We start from the raw sequence: 18,819 nt of genomic DNA on the forward strand, positions 1-18,819 counted from the left end.
AGGAAGAGGAGGAAAAAGAGAAGAGGGAAAAGGATGTGGAGCAGCAAAAGAACAAGATTGGCAGAATGGAAAACATGCTCTGGTTTCTATGATCTACAATTGACATTTCCCCTAGTGTATCAGACTTCTATGGCTATAATAGATGAACTAAGATAGTCTACATTTAAGGGAAGTTCATTTGGGCTCAGAGTTTGGGGACTCCTGTCTAGGATATATGTCCTGTGTTTAATCCTCTCTAGTGTGTGGGGAAGTGGGCATGCAGATGCAGCATTTCATGGCCAAACAACACCTTTGACTTCATCAACAGTAAGCAAAAGAAATAGGAAGAGATGGGATGTCACACAATCCCTTTGAGGGCACAAGACCAATGACCTAAAATCTCCCATCAGGTCCTACCTCTCAATTTATTTTACCTCTTCACATCAGCAATGGCTGGGAGCTGATCTTACAACATTCAGGCACCATGGAAACATTGAAAAGCCCAAGAGTGCTTCCTGTCCCGGCCGCCATCGGAGACCATCAGCCATGGCTCTGCGCTACACCATGGCCGTGGGCCTCAACAAGGGCCACAAGGTGACGAAAAACGTCAGTTAGCCAAGACACAGCCGGCGACGCGGGCGCCTCACCAAACACACCAAGTTCGTGCGGGACATGATCCGGGAGGTGTGCGGCTTCGCACCCTACGAGCGGTGAGCCATGAAGTTGCTCAAAGTGTCCAAGGACAAGCGCGCACTCAAGTTCATAAAGAAGAGGGTGGGCACGCACATCCGCGCCAAGAGAAAGCGGGAGGAGCTGAGCAACGTGCTAGCAGCCATGAGGAAGGCGGCGGCCAAGAAGGATTGATGAACCCTCCCCCAATAAAAGATGGTTCTTACAAAAAAAAAAAAAAAAAAAAAAAAAAAAAGAAAAGCCCAAGAGTAACTCACTGTTTATGAAAACAAAAGACTCTAGCAACTTGTCCCTAAACTTTTGTAAAGGTTATTTATGAAACACTAGCTCTGCATGGCATCAAATATAAAGAGATTTTGTGAGCACATCTCCCAGCACATGCCCAATGTGCTATCATGTACTATGGCCTTCCTAGAAAGGAGTATAAAGTGAAGTATAACCCAAATATATTTCAGCTCAGAATTCACAGTGTGCATACATAGGTTAGGGCCATTGGGATGGGGGGGGGGGGGATCCTGTATGTCCTCTGTGGATTCTTGCAATTCACCAAATTCCAGGAAAATGTTCTAGGATGCAGTTCTCCCTTCCAGTTCTGAGAAAACCTCATAATAATTCTGATAGTATAGAATTCAATCATCTAAAACTTGGTATAGAACTAAAATAGAGGCAGAAATGCGTCTGAGTGGATTTATGAATGGTATGTTTTTTTATCTATCAATGAATGGTATGTTTATTGTAGCTTATTATGGGAAATTAACAGTACTACAAACGCAATACCCAAGGCAAATTCAGAGTTGTCACTGAGCCCAGGTCCATCCTGACACTCACAGCCCAATTTCATCATGGCGGCTCTCGTGTTCTTAACTCAGCCTTACTTCATAATGATACCCAACACTGTAAACAGGGAAGGAAAGTTTTAGAGAAAGAGAAAACATACTCGGGCCCTCATCAGCATCCAAGAAAGAGACAGAAAAGAAGTTATGTCACAGTGGACAGACCAAACAGAACCTCAAGGAAGCGTCTTGAGATTGCCAGGATGGGGAAATTCTTGGAAGGAAAAAGTACATTATCTCATTAGAGGGATGATTATTTATTCTGCCCATCTCTTTAGCACACCTTAAAGTGAACTCACCTTTCTGAGGGCCAGTCTGTAGTCCAAGTGATTGACCTGTATAACTAAACTAACTCTTGCAGGATGAAACAATAATGTTTCTCCAGTTCAAGGTAGACCCCATTCTTTTAGGAGTTAACAGCTTTCCCTTAATGGAGTCCATTGATAACAAATTCACAGCCGTGAGTAAATACTATGCTAACCAGGTACTTGGAACATTTACAGTACTACCGGGAGGGGGGAAATAAATCAGAAAAAAAAATAAGTCTAGGGCTGAGAATTAAAAGAATAACTTTATAACTTATAATTCATAATATTAATATAATATAATAACATAATTGTAATTCATGGTGGCCAATTTCCATTCATTACTTCCCTGAAGACTCAAGACACTTTTAAGTGGCTTGTGAAACAGATCTAACAAGACAGCTCAAAAAAGTCTGGTTCCCAGTGATTTGTTTCTTTTGAAATCCTAGTTTTATTTCATTGACAGCAATCTTTGGGCCACCTAAGAAATTTTAATTTTCGAATCCAATCGCGCAGAACCTGAGACTGCGGTAAATAGGGAAGCAGACTACCTGGGCCTGGCCTGGGGCACAAGTCCCTTCCACTCCACTCGAGCACTGGGGTACCTCGCCAGCGGAGTTGCCTGACACCCGCAAGGGCCCACACAGGATTCCACACGGGATCCTAAGACCTCTAGTGAGTGGAACACAACTTCTGCCAGGAGTCCGGTTCGAACACCAGATATCTGGGTACCTTCCCTGCAAGAAGAGAGCTTGCCTGCAGAGAATACTCTGCCCACTGAAACTAAGGAGAGTGCTACCCTCCCAGGTCTGCTTATAGAGGCTAACAGAGTTACCTGAAGAACAAGCTCTTAACAGAGACAACTATAAAAGCTAGCTTCAGAGATTACCAGATGGCAAAAGGCAAAAGTAAGAATCCTACTAACAGAATCAAGACCACTCACCATCATCAGAACGCAGCACTCCCACCCCACCTAGTCCTGGGCACCCCAACACAACCGAAAATCTAGACCCAGGTTTAAAAACATTTCTCATGATGATGATAGAGGACATCAAGAAGGACTTTCATAAGTCACTTAAAGAATTACAGGAGAGCACTGCTAAAGAGTTACAGGCCCTTAAAGAAAAGCAGGAAAACACAACCAAACACGTAGAAGTCCTTAAAGAAAAACAGGAAAACACATCCAAACAGGTGATGGAAATGAACAAAACCATACTAGAACTAAAAAGGGAAGTAGACACAATAAAGAAAACCCAAAGCGAGGCAACGCTGGAGATAGAAACCCTAGGAAAGAGATCTGGAACCATAGATGCGAGCATCAGCAACAGAATACAAGAAATGGAAGAGAGAATCTCAGGTGCAGAAGATTCCATAGAGAACATCGACACAACAGTCAAAGAAAATACAAAATGCAAAAGGATCCTAACTCAAAACATCCAGGTAATCCAGGACACAATGAGAAGACCAAACCCACGGATAATAGGAGTAGATGAGAATGAAGATTTTCAACTTAAAGGGCCAGCAAATATCTTCAACAAAATGATAGAAGAAAACTTCCCAAACATAAAGAAAGAGATGCCCATGATCATACAAGAAGCCTACAGAACTCCAAATAGACTGGACCAGAAAAGAAATTCCTCCCGACACATAATAATCAGAACAACAAATGCACTAAATAAAGATAGAATATTAAAAGCAGTAAGGGAGAAAGGTCAAGTAACATATAAAGGAAGGCCTATCAGAATTACACCAGACTTTTCACCAGAGACTATGAAAGCCAGAAGAGCCTGGACAGATGTTATACAGACACTAAGAGAACACAAATGCCAGCCCAGGCTACTATACCCGGCCAAACTCACAATTACCATAGATGGAGAAACCAAAGTATTCCATGACAAAACCAAATTCACACATTATCTTTCCACGAATCCAGCCCTTCAAAGGATAATAACAGAAAAGAAGCAATACAAGGACGGAAATCATGCCCTAGAACAAGCAAGAAAGTAATCCCTCAACAAACCAAAAAGAAGGCAGCCACAAGAACAGAATGCCAACTCTAACAACAAAAATAAAAGGAAGCAATAATTACTTTTCCTTAATATCTCTTAATATCAATGGACTCAATTCCCCAATAAAAATACATAGACTAACAGACTGGCTACACAAACAGGACCCAACATTCTGCTGCTTACAGGAAACCCATCTCAGGGAAAAAGACAGACACTACCTCAGAGTGAAAGGCTGGAAAACAGTTTTCCAAGCAAATGGTCTGAAGAAACAAGCTGGAGTAGCCATTCTAATATCGGATAAAATCGACTTCCAACCCAAAGTTATCAAAAAAAGAGAAGGAGGGACACTTCATACTCATCACAGGTAAAATCCTCCAAGAGGAACTCTCAATTCTGAATATCTATGCTCCAAATGCAAGGGTAGCCACATTCATTAAAGACACTTTAGTAAAGCTCAAAGCACACATTGCACCTCACACAATAATAGTGGGAGACTTCAACACACCACTTTCATCAGTGGACAGATCATGGAAACAGAAACTAAACAGGGACACAGTGGAACTAACAGAAGTTATGAAACAAAAGGACCTGACAGATATATACAGAACATTTTATCCTAAAACAAAAGGATATACCTTCTTCTCATCACCTCATGGTACCTTCTCCAAAATTGACCATATAAATGGTCACAAAACAGGCCTCAACAGATACAAAAATGTTGAAATCGTCCCATACATCCTATCAGACCACCAAGGACTAATGCTGAACTTCAATGACAACATAAATAATAGAGAGCCAACGTTCATGTGGAAACTGAACAACACTCTTCTCAATGATACCTTGATCAAGTAAGGAATAAAGAGAGAAATTAAAGACTTTTTAGAGTTTAATGAAAATGAAGCCACAACATACCCTAACCTATGGGACACAATGAAAGCATTTCTAAGAGGAAAACTCATAGCTCTGAGTGCCTCCAAGAAGAAATGAGAGAGAGCACATACTTGCAGCTTGACAACACATCTAAAAGCTCTAGAAAAAAAGGAAGCAAATTCACCCAAGAGGAGTAGATGGCAGGAAATAATCAAACTCAGGGGTGAAATCAACCTAGTGGAAACAAGAAGAACTATTCAAAGAATTAACCAAACGAGGAGTTGGTTCTTTGAGAAAATCAACAAGATAGATAAACCCTTAGCTAGACTCACTAGAGGGCACAGGGACAAAATCCTAATTAACAAAATCAGAAATGAAAAGGAAGACATAACAACAGATCCTGAAGAAATCCAAAACACCATCAAATCCTTCTACAAAAGGCTATACTCAACAAAACTGGAAAACCTGGACGAAATGGACAAATTTCTAGACTGATACCAGGTACCAAAGTTGAATCAGGATCAAGTTGACCATCTAAACAGTCCCATATCCCCTAAAGAAATAGAAGCAGTTATTAATAGTCTCCCAGCCAAAAAAAAGCCCAGGACAAGACAGGTTTCGTGCAGAGTTCTGTCAGACCTTCAAAGAAGATCTAATTCCAGTTCTGCACAAACTATTTCACGAAATAGAAGTAGAAGGTACTCTACCCAACTCATTTTATGAAGCCACTATTACTCTGATACCTAAACCACAGAAAGGTCCAACAAAGATAGAGAACTTCAGACCAACTTCCCTTATGAATATCGATGCAAAAATCCTCAATAAAATTCTCGCTAACCGAATCCAAGAACACATTAAAGCAATCATCCATCCTGACCAAGTAGGTTTTATTCCAGGGATGCAGGGATGGTTTAATATACGAAAATCCATCAATGTAATCCATTATATAAACAAACTCAAAGACAAAAACCACATGATCATCTCGTTAGATGCAGAAAAAGCATTTGACAAGATCCAACACCCATTCATGATAAAAGTTTTGGAAAGATCAGGAATTCAAGGCACATACCTAAACATGATAAAAGCAATCTACAGCAAACCAGTAGCCAACATCAAAGTAAATGGAGAGAAGCTGGAAGCAATCCCACTAAAATCAGGGACTAGACAAGGCTGCCCACTTTCTCCCTACCTTTTCAACATAGTACTTGAAGTATTAGCCAGAGCAATTTGACAACAAAAGGAGATCAAGGGGATACAAATTGGAAAAGATGAAGTCAAAATATCACTTTTTGCAGATGATATGATAGTATATATAAGTGACCCTAAAAATTACACCAGAGAACTCCTAAACCTGATAAACAGCTTCGGTGAAGTAGCTGGATATAAAATTAACTCAAACAAGTCAATGGCCTTTTTCTATACAAAGAATGAACAGGCTGAGAAAAAAATTAGGGAAACAACACCCTTCTCAATAGTCACAAATAATATAAAATATCTCAGAGTGACTCTAACTAAAGAAGTGAAAGATCTGTATGATAAAATCTTCAAGTCTCTGAAGAAAGAAATTAAAGAAGATCTCAGAAGATGGAAAGATCTCCCATGCTCATGGACGGGCAGGATCAACATTGTAAAAATGGCTATCTTACCAAAAGCAATCTACAGATTCAGTGCAATCCCCATCAAAATTGCAACTCAATTCTTCAACGAATTAGAAGGAGCAATTTGCAAATTCATCTGGAATAACAAAAAACCTAGGATAGCAAAAACTCTTCTCAAGGATAAAAGAACCTCTGGTGGAATCACCATGCCTGACCTAAAGCTGTACTACAGAGCAATTGTGATAAAAAACTGCATGGTACTGGTATAGTGACAGACAAGTAGAACAATGGAATAGAATTGAAGACCCAGAAATGAACCCACACACCTATGGTCACTTGATCTTCGACAAGGGAGCTAAAACCATCCAGTGGAAGAAAGACAGCATTTTCAACAATTGGTGCTGGCACAACTGGTTGTTATCATGTAGAAGAATGTGAATTGATCCATACTTATCTCCTTGTACTAAGGTCAAATCTAAGTGGATCAAGGAACTTCACATAAAACCAGAGACACTGAAACTTATAGAGGAGAAAGTGGGGAAAAGCCTTGAAGATATGGGCACAGGGGAAAAATTCCTGATCAGAACAGCAATGGCTTGTGCTGTAAGATCGAGAATTGACAAATGGGACCTAATGAAACTCCAAAGTTTCTGCAAGGCAAAAGACACCGTCAATAAGACAAAAAGACCACCAACAGATTGGGAAAGGATCTTTACCTATCCTAAATCAGATAGGGGACTAATATCCAACATATATAAAGAACTCAAGAAGGTGGACTTCAGAAAATCAAATAACCCCATTAAAAAATGGGGCTCAGAACTGAACAAAGAATTCTCACCTGAGGAATACTGAATGGCAGAGAATCACCTGAAAAAAATGTTCAACATCCTTAATCATCAGGGAAATGCAAATCAAAACAACCTTGAGATTCCACCTCACACCAGTCAGAATGGCTAAGATCAAAAATTCAGGTGACAGCAGATGCTGGCGAGGATGTAGAGAAAAAGGAACACTCCTCCATTGTTGGTGGGATTGCAGGCTTGTACAACCACTCTGGAAATCAGTCTGGTGGTTCCTCAGAAAATTGGACATACTACTACCTGAGGATCCAGCAATAACTCTCCTGGGCATATATCCAGAAGATGCCCCAACTGGTAAGAAGGACACATGCTCCAACTATGTTCATAGCAGCCTTATTTATAATAGCCAGAAGCTGGAAAGAACCCAGATGCCCCTCAACAGAGGAATGGATACAGAAAATGTGGTACATCTACACAATGGAGTACTACTCAGCTATTAAAAAGAATGAATTTATGAAATTCCTAGCCAAATGGATGGACCTGGAGGGCATCATCCTGAGTGAGGTAACACAGTCATAAAGGAACTCACACAATATGTACTCACTGATAAGTGGATATTAGCCCCAAACCTAGGATACCCAAGATATAAGATACAATTTCCTAAACACATGAAACTCAAGAAAAATGAAGACTGAAGTGGGGACACTATGCCCCTCCTTAGAAATGGGAACAAAACACCCTTGGAAGGAGTTACAGAGACAAAGTTTGGAGCTGAGATAAAAGGATGGACCATGTAGAGACTGCCATATCCAGGGATCCACCCCATAATCAGCATCCAAACATTGACACCATTGCATACACTAGCAAGATTTTATCGAAAGGACCCAGATGTAGCTGTCTCTTGTGAGACTATGCCGGGGCCTAGCAAACACAGAAGTGGATGCTCACAGTCAGCTAATGGATGGATCACAGGGCTCCCAATGGAGGAGCTAGAGAAAGTACCCAAGGAGCTAAAGGGATCTGCAACCCTATAGGTGGAACAACATCATGAACTAACCAGTACCCCGGAGCTCTTGACTCTAGCTGCATATGTATCAAAAGATGGCCTAGTCGGCCATCACTGGAAAGAGAGGCCCATTGGACACGCAAACTTTATATGCCCCAGTACAGGGGAACGCCAGGGCCAAAAAGGGGGAGTGGGTGGGTAGGGGAGTGGGGGTGGGTGGGTATGCGTGACTTTTGGTACAGCATTGGAAATGTAAATGAGCTAAATACCTAATAAAAATAGAAAAAAAAGAAAATGCAAAAAAAAAAAAGAAATTTTAATTTTCACTGAAATCATCAATGAATTATTGTAAGTCACCTTCTCTCACAGGTGGAAATTTTGACTAAAAGAAGGTATGTATTATTTTATAAGTAGATTACTTTCTCTAAAATCAAAAGCTTCCCTTATAGATCCCACTGTTTAAAAAGTATGATTCACAAAAAAAAGGGGGGGTGGAGAATAAAACAAATAGCTATTGTAAAAAAGAACATTTTTGTCAAGCGCTAGAATGTTAACTACACAAACGATTTCAAAGACAGACTTTTGTATAAAAAATGAGTTTGGACTTTTTTTAATTTTGTAATTTAAGAAAACATGTTTAATGATTTGTTTATTCATATTTTATGTGCATCAATGTTTTCCCCACATAAGTTTGCCTGTGTGAGGGTGTCAGATCACCTGGAGTTACTGACAGTTATGAACTGACAAATGGGTGGTAGGAACTGAACCCAGGTCCTCTGAAAAAGTGGCCATTGGTTTTAACTGCTGAGACAATCTCCAACCCTGAGTTTGTATTTTTATGTAGCAATACAAAGGTCTATGGAGACAGACACTTTCTTCCATTCTTTAAGACAGTAGTTCTCAATCTTGGGTGGTGGACCTTTTGAAGGGTTGTATGATCCTTCACATGGCAGGGGGCGGGGGGTGCACAAGACTGTCAGAAAACAAAGATATTTACATTATAATACATAACAGTAACCTATAATTCATAACAGTAGTTACAGTTGTGAAATAACAACAAAAATAATTTTATTGTTGTGGGTCACCACAACGTGAGGAACTGTGTTAAAGGGTCATGGCATTAGGAAGGGTGAGAGCCACTGTTCTAAGAGCACATGGCAATGGCAGGGAAGGGGCAAAGGGAAAAGCCATTATCAGGTGCCAGAGATCTTGTTCCCTGGAGTGGAAGATACAACAGCCATCTTGCAGTTTTGTAGCACAAGAAGAACACAAGTTATAATACCAGAGTCAGAGCAAAGGTTTTTAATGTACCACAGTTTTAAGGGCCAGGCCACACAGCAGACATAGTCTTGCTCACTAGTGCTACACAATTTCACTTCAACCTTTTGCTCAGGCATCTGTCTATATCTACCATACAGGGACACCTCTTTGTTTTGTAGCCTCTCATTTTCCAGAAAGCCTGGGCATCTACTGTTCAAAACCCAAGGTGACATGTTGCCAAGGGAACGTCTCAGTTATCTAAAAAGCTTGCCACACAAACATGGGGACTGTTGTTCAGATGTGTGGTATCCCATATAAAAAGATGAGGTGTTCCATATGGTATAACCCCAGTGCTGGAGAAGGACAGGCAGAAAGATTCCTGATACTCTGGACAGCCAATCAGGCCAGTCAGTGAGCTCCAGGTTCAGTGTGAGACTCTGTCTCAAAATTAATGTGGGAGCTGAAGAGATGGCTAAGAGTGAAGCACACTGGTTGCTCTTCCAGATGACTACAGTTTAAAACTCAAGCCCCACATGGTAGCTCAAAACTATATCTCCAGTTCCAAGGAATCCAATACAATGTCCTCTTCCAGATTCTACAGTCACTAGGCATGAACATGGTATACAGACATATATGAAGGCAAATCACCCATACACATAAAATAAAAATAAATAAACCAAAAATTAAGTTAAATTAATGGGAACAGCTATTGAACAAAATGGCTGACATCAACCTCTGGTATCCACACATCATGGACACACATGGACATACACCTACACACACATGTGTATGAAATGTAGACAAGAATAAATAAATACAATAAAAACTAAAGTAACATAAGATATTGGTCCCCATTCCATCACAAAGTAGATTCAGCAGGAGCAAGACCATTTTTCCAGCTGCCTTCCTGATAAGAAGCAAGAGGTCTAAGCTTTGCAAAGTAAGGGTGGTAATTCTCTGCATGACCAGTTAAGTAAAATGCAGAGCTGTCCTCAGGATGGAACTCAATCACATATCCAATCCCACCCAGTGTGCTACTCCTCAAAGGACCTTCTCCTTCTGTGCATTTCTCCAGCAAGGACTTTCAAGTTGCTAACTCTTTCCTTATTAAACCTGTCCTGTGCTGGGCTTGGTGGCTAAAAAAGGGTGATCACAAGTTCAAAGCCAGACTTCACTAACTCTTATAAACCTGTCAAAAAGCAAAAACACCAGGAGGTGGTAGCACACACCTTTGATTCAGCACTGAACAAGCAGAGGCAGACAGGTCTCCGAGTTCAAGGCCAGCATAGTCTATGGAATGAGTTCCAGGATAGCTAGGGCTAAGCAGAAAAGCCATGTCTCAAAAGACAAACAAAAAGAACAGGAGGAGAATACTAGGTGTGTATGTACATGCATACTCATAGACACACACACACACACACACACACATTTTAAAATATTTTTTAAAGTGTTCATGTCTGCTTGAATGGCATTTTGATATGAAATTACAATATTTTTCATATCAAAGGATTTCTTCTGTACCCCTTTGGAACTCAACATATGCATTTTTAATCAATAATGAATGAATGATTTTACCAATTGGGAAATTTTAAAAATGTACATTGTCCATAATCATTCCCTACAGACTAGAGCTGCTGATAACAGCTTCTTGGCCTGAGCAGTTACTGGGTTCTCAGTCTCTTGGTATCCGACAGCCTCCACCATGAATGCCAATCTAATTCCCATTTACAGTATATATGCACCTTATTGGTTCTGATCTTGTAGAGAACATAGCCAAAACCATGATCAAATCTAGGTAATTAACATTTCCAGTCCACAAACAATACTGTCTTTTTACTAATTTGTCTTCTGAAAGATGTCCTAGACCATATTATGAAATTGATCATGGCCTCTACTTGGTACAGTCACTGGCGTATGCTGGACACTCAAGTACTCTGAGAGTAACAGCAGCAGACTGGCTTGAAGTGACTTTTGTATGTTTACAAAAAAAAAAAAAAAAGCCACAGGGGAAAGAACATTTTATGCTTTTTCTAACTCTGGCCCTCCCCACTCAACTCAACTTCAAGAACAACAAAAACACCTTCTGTTTTCACCATTACTCTCTAGTAATGAGAGTTCAGTTTCTCTAACATGTCAAAATGCCCTCCTAATGAGTTATGTGAAGTCAAAGCATTTTTCTTTTAAGTCATAATTATAATTTGGTGCAATGCATATTAGTTTACTTAAGCCATCTTTTTATGAGAATCAAGAAAAATAAAAAACTGGCAGGTTCCCTGAAGAATCAATGAGAGCTGCCTGCCATCTGCTTACCAAACTATTTCACACACAAAGTTCTGTTTTCCTTCAAATATGTCCATAAAAGCCTGATGGTCACATGGTCTTCGAAATACTGTTTTAAAGTAACAGTTTTAGGTAATAAGAAATAATATTCTTACCTGTGACATTAAGCTATGCTATGTGTTTCATATACAGTATTTAGTAACTTAATAGTAATAATGTTTTTAACAGTTAGAGTCCCAACAAAAACAGATAGCACACTCTTGTATGGGGACATTAACAACAAATGCAATGTTGTGAGGAACTGGAATACATAAAAAGAGTCATCCAAGGCTGGTAGTAACCTGACTAACTAGTAAATACTAGTAACTAACCTGACTGCCTCCATCCCTGTCACAGTGAATGGACAGAGAGCAGGGTGCACCATAACAAAGAAAGTCACATAGAGAATAAACCAAAAAGTGATTTCTAAAGGCCAGTAAGTGACTCTTATCAGGGAGAAAAATAAAATAAGGAAAAGATGAGCAAATAGTTAGTAGTCACCTCTCCTTTACCAGTGTTCCCACGTTGGCCAAACATATATAAAGATTCAGAGCATGGAAAGCCATGGAGGGAGCAGATAAGCCTCCCAGAGCTGAGAACAGAATAGAAAAGGTTGGAACGTTCCTAGTGAATAAATAGAAGAGTATGACTCGAGTAAGCATTTTTGCCTAGCAAAGACTACTTTTGTCTATTTGCCTGAGTCCAAAAAGATTTCTATCATCTGCCCCTTGCAGAAGAGAAAATTTTCCTGGGTTTCTATTTACAAAGCTAAATACAATTATAATGGATCTTGTGTTCCTGGAGCTTATCAGGAGAGGTCTGAAGGAACAGTGCAGAACCAATGCCAGGTGAGGTACAAACAAGCAAAACAAAGTGAAAGAGGAAATGAACGTCTTAATAAATATTCCACATGTCTCCAGAATTCTTTAGAAATGATTTCATTATTTGTGTCTTAGATTGATAGATCATTGATGTCAGATAGATAGATAGATAGATAGATAGATAGATAGATAGATAGATAGATAGATAGATAGATAGATAGATAATAGATATAGATAGATTGGATAGATGATTAGCTAGGTGATAGATAGATAGATAGATGATAGATAGATAGATAGATAGATAGATAGATAGATAGATAGATAGATAGATAGATAGATAGATAGATGACAGACAGACAACAGACAGATCTGGGCCAGTTAGTACTTCATAACACTGTGACCAAAATATCCAACAGAAACAACTTAAGGAAAAAAAGGTTTATTCTGACTCATGCTTTCTGGGGATTTCATTCTATTGTATCAAGGAAGGAACAACAAATCAACTCCATCCTTGGCAGAGTTACTGAAGAAAGCTATGCCAGAAACAGGAGATGATATCTAGCCTTCAAAATCTACCCTTAGTGGCCTATTTTAGCAGAGAAGCCTTACTACCTAAAGGCTTCACAGATTCAAAATAGTTCCACAAGCTGGAGACAAAGCATTTAGATCACATACCTATGGGGGAAATTTAAGATTCAAACTACATTCTTCCCTTAGCTCCCAATGGCTCATGGTGATTGCATAACACAAAATGCCAATTACCTTCAGAGACTCTGGCAATGCCTCCAAGTTTAGCATCCAGACCACCTGATGGGATCATCAGAGCTTCAAATGGCTCAGGTAGGCCTGCCTTATTGCCCTGATACCTGCAGTATCCAGGGCTTCTCTCTTGGGCTTTCTTGGCAGATGTGCCACATTGCTGGCATCTCTAATACCAATCACAATGTAGAATTCACTCTGAAGGTATCACAGATAGGATGGTCAGACACCCACCTTGGTGCAACTTCTATAAGCTCAGGAGTCATACACTCTGTGTGCCTGAAAGACAGTGTGATACAGATAACACTAAGGTCTGCAGCCAACCTGAGACAAACTGGGCATCTCTTCTTAAATGAAACCTTTTTCTGGGGTTTTCATATTTTGTATCCTGGCTTCTCCAGTAAATGGTGTCTCACCCTTGGACACTTTTCCATTGTCCCAATAAAAGTGCTTGGCCTTTTAAAAATGTCTTTTTTTTCTTACAATTGGATTTTTACAAATGTTTACACACATAGATGAAATGAACAATGGACTTATATATTGGGAAAATATCCATATAATAAATAAAAATGAATAAATCCTTAAGGTAGCATTCATATTTATCTCTTTAACAATTATGGCCACTTGTCTGTATTTGCTGTCTATAGCTTTAATTGAACTCCCACTTCCAAACTGGGTGTTTTCCCAATCTCTCTGTTCTTAATTTTTGCTGTAAACCTAGCTTTTAAAAATGTTATAACCATGTACATTCTGGATGATATTTCCTCTGCCAGATAGACCATTACTGTTGTGGTAAATCTCCAGCCCAAATATGCCCCAGCAATGAAAACACAACTCAATTAATATGAATACAAGCTGTGCACCTAGATTGAGCAGATCTACCTCTACACAACCATCTTCTCCATATAAGAGTCCTCTTACAACTTGCAGTTTCTCTGGGTCACACGCTTCTGTTCCGCTTTCCTTCCACCTCCTCTTCTGTCCTCCATCGTCCTCTCTCCCTTTCTCTCCCAAAACCTTCAGCTCCACCTTCTCCTCTTTCTCTGCCCAATCACTGTCTCTAGCCTTTATTTTATACATTAAGATGGGAAGAAGGTTTACAGGAAATCACCTGAGTGCTGACCCATTCCTTGTTTGCAGCCCCTCACGAAGAACAGAATTAACATCAAATATAATTAGCCCCAGGGCTATCCACAACACATTACTTTTGAACTTGGCCTAACTCAAATCTTTAAGCATGGACATGATGCTGCCAAAATTATTGCCAGAATGTAACACAAACAGCCCGTGGTCCAATTCTGAATCAAATGCTCACTCTTGTCTGAAATTCGCTGAGTCTAGTCTTTGTTGTAACATTTTGATAGAAGTCTTGGTGTGGATCAAACTCTGCCTGGGTCGCTCTAGAGCTTCTCTAGCTCATATCTTGAAACTCTTCCATCTTCTTCCCATAAACTAGTTTAAGGGCCTAAGAACCACAGAACAAAGTTTAACACTCACAATTTCAGAGCTCATTCCATTACAAAGGGAAAAGCATGAAGTGATTCCAGTAGGGACAGTGGGTAATATGTCTTCACGTGGTGACAGACCAGGAAGCTAAAAGAACTAGACCAAAACTAAGTGTGGGTATAGCCTTCAAACATCCACGATTAGTGGCCTGCTTCCACTGGCCAGACCCCACCTCCTGCAGAAGCCATAGCTTCAAAACAGCCTCATGAGACTGAGCACTCAAACCATGGGTCTAGGAGCACAGTTTGAACTATAATAAGACCAACAACTTGAAAAGCTGTCTTTTATCTAATCTTCTTTTTGAAATTTGAAATATACTTATTTAGAAAAGGAGAGATGGCTTAGCAGTTAAAAAGCATACTCTTGCAGAGGACCAGAGTTCCTAGTAGCAGTCTCAGAGCCACATTCTGTAACTCCAGCTCAAAAGGATCCAATGCCCTCTTCTGGTCTCTGCTGGCACTGCACACACATGCACATAACCACACAAACCTACATTATTTTTTGAAGATTTTTTTTTTTTACTTATGTGTATGGGTATTTTGTCAACATATAAGTCTGTGTCCCCATATCATCTGTGAGTATTGACATTTCTAAAAAGCTTATTTTCAACCAGAAATATCATTTTGTGATTAATTTCTACTACTTGCCAATATCATAAACCTTTTTCTCATTTTATGTATCCATTTATGACATGTCAGAGATAGATAGATAGATAGATAGATAGATAGATAGATAGATAGATACAGATTTTTTTTAGAATAACTTGATATCATGTCTCATTTCTTAGATGCACAATAAAAGAAGTAACAGGTAATTATAACTCCTGTTTTCTAAGACAGAGAATGTTCTTTCAAAGCATAGACTCAGAAATGCACCCTACTTTTACATATTAACTTACTTATTACATGCACACACACGAGTACACACATACAAAACAGAGCACTTGTGGAAATCTGAAACAACTTGTAGAAGTCAGCTCTCTCCTGTGATACCACATGAGTTTGAAGATAAAACTCAGGTCATCAGGACTGGTGACCTGCTGAACAATCCTCCCAGCTCCTAGAAATGTACTCTTAAGCATGATGTTAGGATCAAACTGTGTCTTTTGATACAACTATTAGGAGTGTAAGACATTTTTTGAAGGTATGACATTCTCCTGATGAATATTTTAAAATATAAGGTAAAAGTGTTAAAATCTCATGGTCCACAAAGATTCCAGGCAAGCCAGATTGCCAAAGACGTTAAAATCAATCCTGCACATAGTCATTTTATTTGTTTGATCATTTACTGAGCCTTTACCTCCACTTCCTTCCTAAAAGATATGAAATACGTTGTTCATGCTCTTCTTGCTTTTTCTCCTTCCCTAGATTAAAGAGTGATAGCTTAGAGCGTGCTCTGTTAGAGAAGCAAAACCACATTCCAGCTGTATATTATTTAAAGGCCAGGATTTGCTCACCATGGATGAAGCTGACTGCTGTGAGAGAGCCTGGTCTATGTCCTTGGGCTGTCAGCAGGAGAGAGCGTCTGCCTCCCTCTGTGAAAGAGATCTATAAAAGGAATTGGATCCTTGCTTCTCACCCCTGGGGTTCTCATTTTACACAGTTTCAACTCAGGAGTATTTTCAAGAACAGAATTTCAACAGGTAAAACAAGAAGGTCTTTCAAGCTGGGTTAGAGTCGTAACAAGTCAAAACTTAGCAAGTATAAGGACTTCACAGAAAAACAACTCTCAACTGCTAGACAAATAATAGGTACAGGGAGGAAATCTATTCCTTTAAAATTAGCATCACTAATGTCTTTCATAATGAAAATTGTGTTGATTACATTTTCATTTATTCTGGGTACCCATTTATGCAAAATTTGTGTTGATCTCACCTATCTACTAGTTCATCAGACATTCACCATCAACCTGTTTTGATTCTCTTTCTTTATCACATCAGTACTGTTTTCTAAATATGCAAATCTACTTAATACTGGTTGTGCTGGCCAAGATCTGGTATAATGAATCTTCTATGAAATTGTCATTAAACATTTTAAATATTACTCTGAGCATAAGCATTATGGAAAATAAAGATTATGTTAAAATTGTGCATCTCCTTGAATCAAAGCACAGTGGGCATAAAGTAGTGAGAATTCTTAAGCTGACCAATCCCTCTTGGGGATGTGACAGGTATGATGACTTTCAGACCTGCATTCCTTGTCTGGGATATGAAGAAGTAGAGGTGCTGATCTGTCACCAACAGTCCTTTGCTGGGACAAGAAGAAAAACAAAGAAACGTGCTGATATCAACTGGGGAATAACTTAAAACCCAGAAGGACCTCAAACCACACATCATCTTTACACACTCTTCACACTCCTATTGAAGAACTAGTTTGTACTAAGGATGAACTGAAAATCAGAGGCCAAAGTTGGCGTAGGTTTATGTGTCTTGAACCACAGACTTCCACTCAAAGAGAGAATCAAAAGCTCCCACAAGAAGTTTAAAAGCAGAGTGACCTGGAGTTAATACAAACTGCAACTCAAGAGTCACTCAGCTCAACTTTAATAACATTTTTTAAATACTTTGTAGATGCAGATGACCATAAGTTCAAGGAAGCCTGGGCTACACAAAGAGACCCTTTCTCAAAGAAGCAAGGAAAGAAAACACTTCCCTTTGGCTTCATGACAAAAGAAAAGGCAAGATCTTCTGTAGACAGAAACCATATCTACCATATCTACTTTTCCTTTTCTTCTTCTTTACATAAAGCTTGCAGCATACATCAAAAATTATGAGGCATGGTCTAAAAGTGAACATATTGGGGAAAAGAGCAATAGATACAGATCATAACTGGTTGAGGTATTAGGAACTCTGAGTCCTTTAGATGGTTATTGTAAATATTTTAGAGAGTAGAAAAAATATTGGAACAAAGTGAGTTATCAGTGTAGAGAAAGGAGCTCCAAGGAAGCTTTAAGAAAAATGAATTGAAAAATTATGTCAGGTAAAGATTGAAATTTTGAAGTAAACCACTATCTGGATGGGCTTAAAAATAGATTGGACATAGCAAGATAAAGAATGGTGAACTTGTAGATAAACCAAGAGGATTACCAAATATGGTGAACCCAGAGATCAGACAATCAGCAATAGATTATACCAAATACTAGAGTCCTTTGAAAGAATAACATGGGATTGGAAAAGACAGACTACGAAAGGAGAAATATGAAAAGACAATAGGCAGGGCACAGAGTTGGCAGGCTCCCGCAAGGTCTTCTAGAGGACTCTCCATGCGATCTTTGGACCACCTGTGAGTGGAACACAACTTCTGTTCCAATCCAATCGCACAGGACCTGAGAGAGCATTAGGGAAGCAGAAAAGCTGACCTGACCAGGGTCACAAATCCCTTCCGGTCTGCTGGAGTCGGCAGACACCCCCAAGGTCCCTAGAGGACAACTTCTGAGGCAGACCCCATTTTGGGTTCCAGACATCCGGGCACTTTCCCTGCCAGAGGAGAGGTGTCCAGCCCACCCAGGAGGGCTTTGCCAGAGCACCTGGGGGCACTACCTTGGTTCCCAAATCCCTCTGAGACTAGTCTGCGCAGGTGAGAGTGTGGAGTACAAAAGCTAACAGCTTCTGAGACAGACAGAAGCGACACAGCTTCTGGGACAGACCCTGTTTCAGGCCTTTGTCTTCTGCCAGGAGGCAGGTCTGAACTCCAGATATCTGTGCACCTTCCCTTTAAGAGGAGAGCTTGCCTGCAGAGAGTGCTCTGACCCCTGAAACTCAGAGGTGAAAGCTAGTCTCCCAGGTCTGCTCATAGAGGCTAACAGGATCATGAGAGGAACAAGCTCTAACCAGAGAGAAATATAACAACTAACTCCAGAGAATACAAGATGGCGAAAGGCAAACACAAGAATCTTACTAACAGAAACCAAGATGACTCACCAACATCAGAACGCAACACTCCCAACTCACCCAGTCCTGGGCATCCCAACACACCCGAAAAGCTAGACCCAGATTTAAAAGCATATCTCATGATGATGGTAGAGGACATCAAGAAGAACTTTAATAACGCACTTAAAGAAATACA

At 39.8% G+C, this 18,819-nt stretch overlaps 1 pseudogene; it reads left to right on the forward strand.

The window, feature by feature from the left end:
* Positions 1-491: 491 nt before the first annotated feature.
* Gm9416 lies at positions 492-909 on the forward strand (annotated as a pseudogene).
* Positions 910-18,819: the final 17,910 nt, after the last annotated feature.

The sequence above is a fragment of the Mus musculus genome, chromosome 17, assembly GCF_000001635.26.
Source record: "Mus musculus strain C57BL/6J chromosome 17, GRCm38.p6 C57BL/6J".
Taxonomy (NCBI): Eukaryota; Metazoa; Chordata; class Mammalia; order Rodentia; family Muridae; genus Mus; species Mus musculus.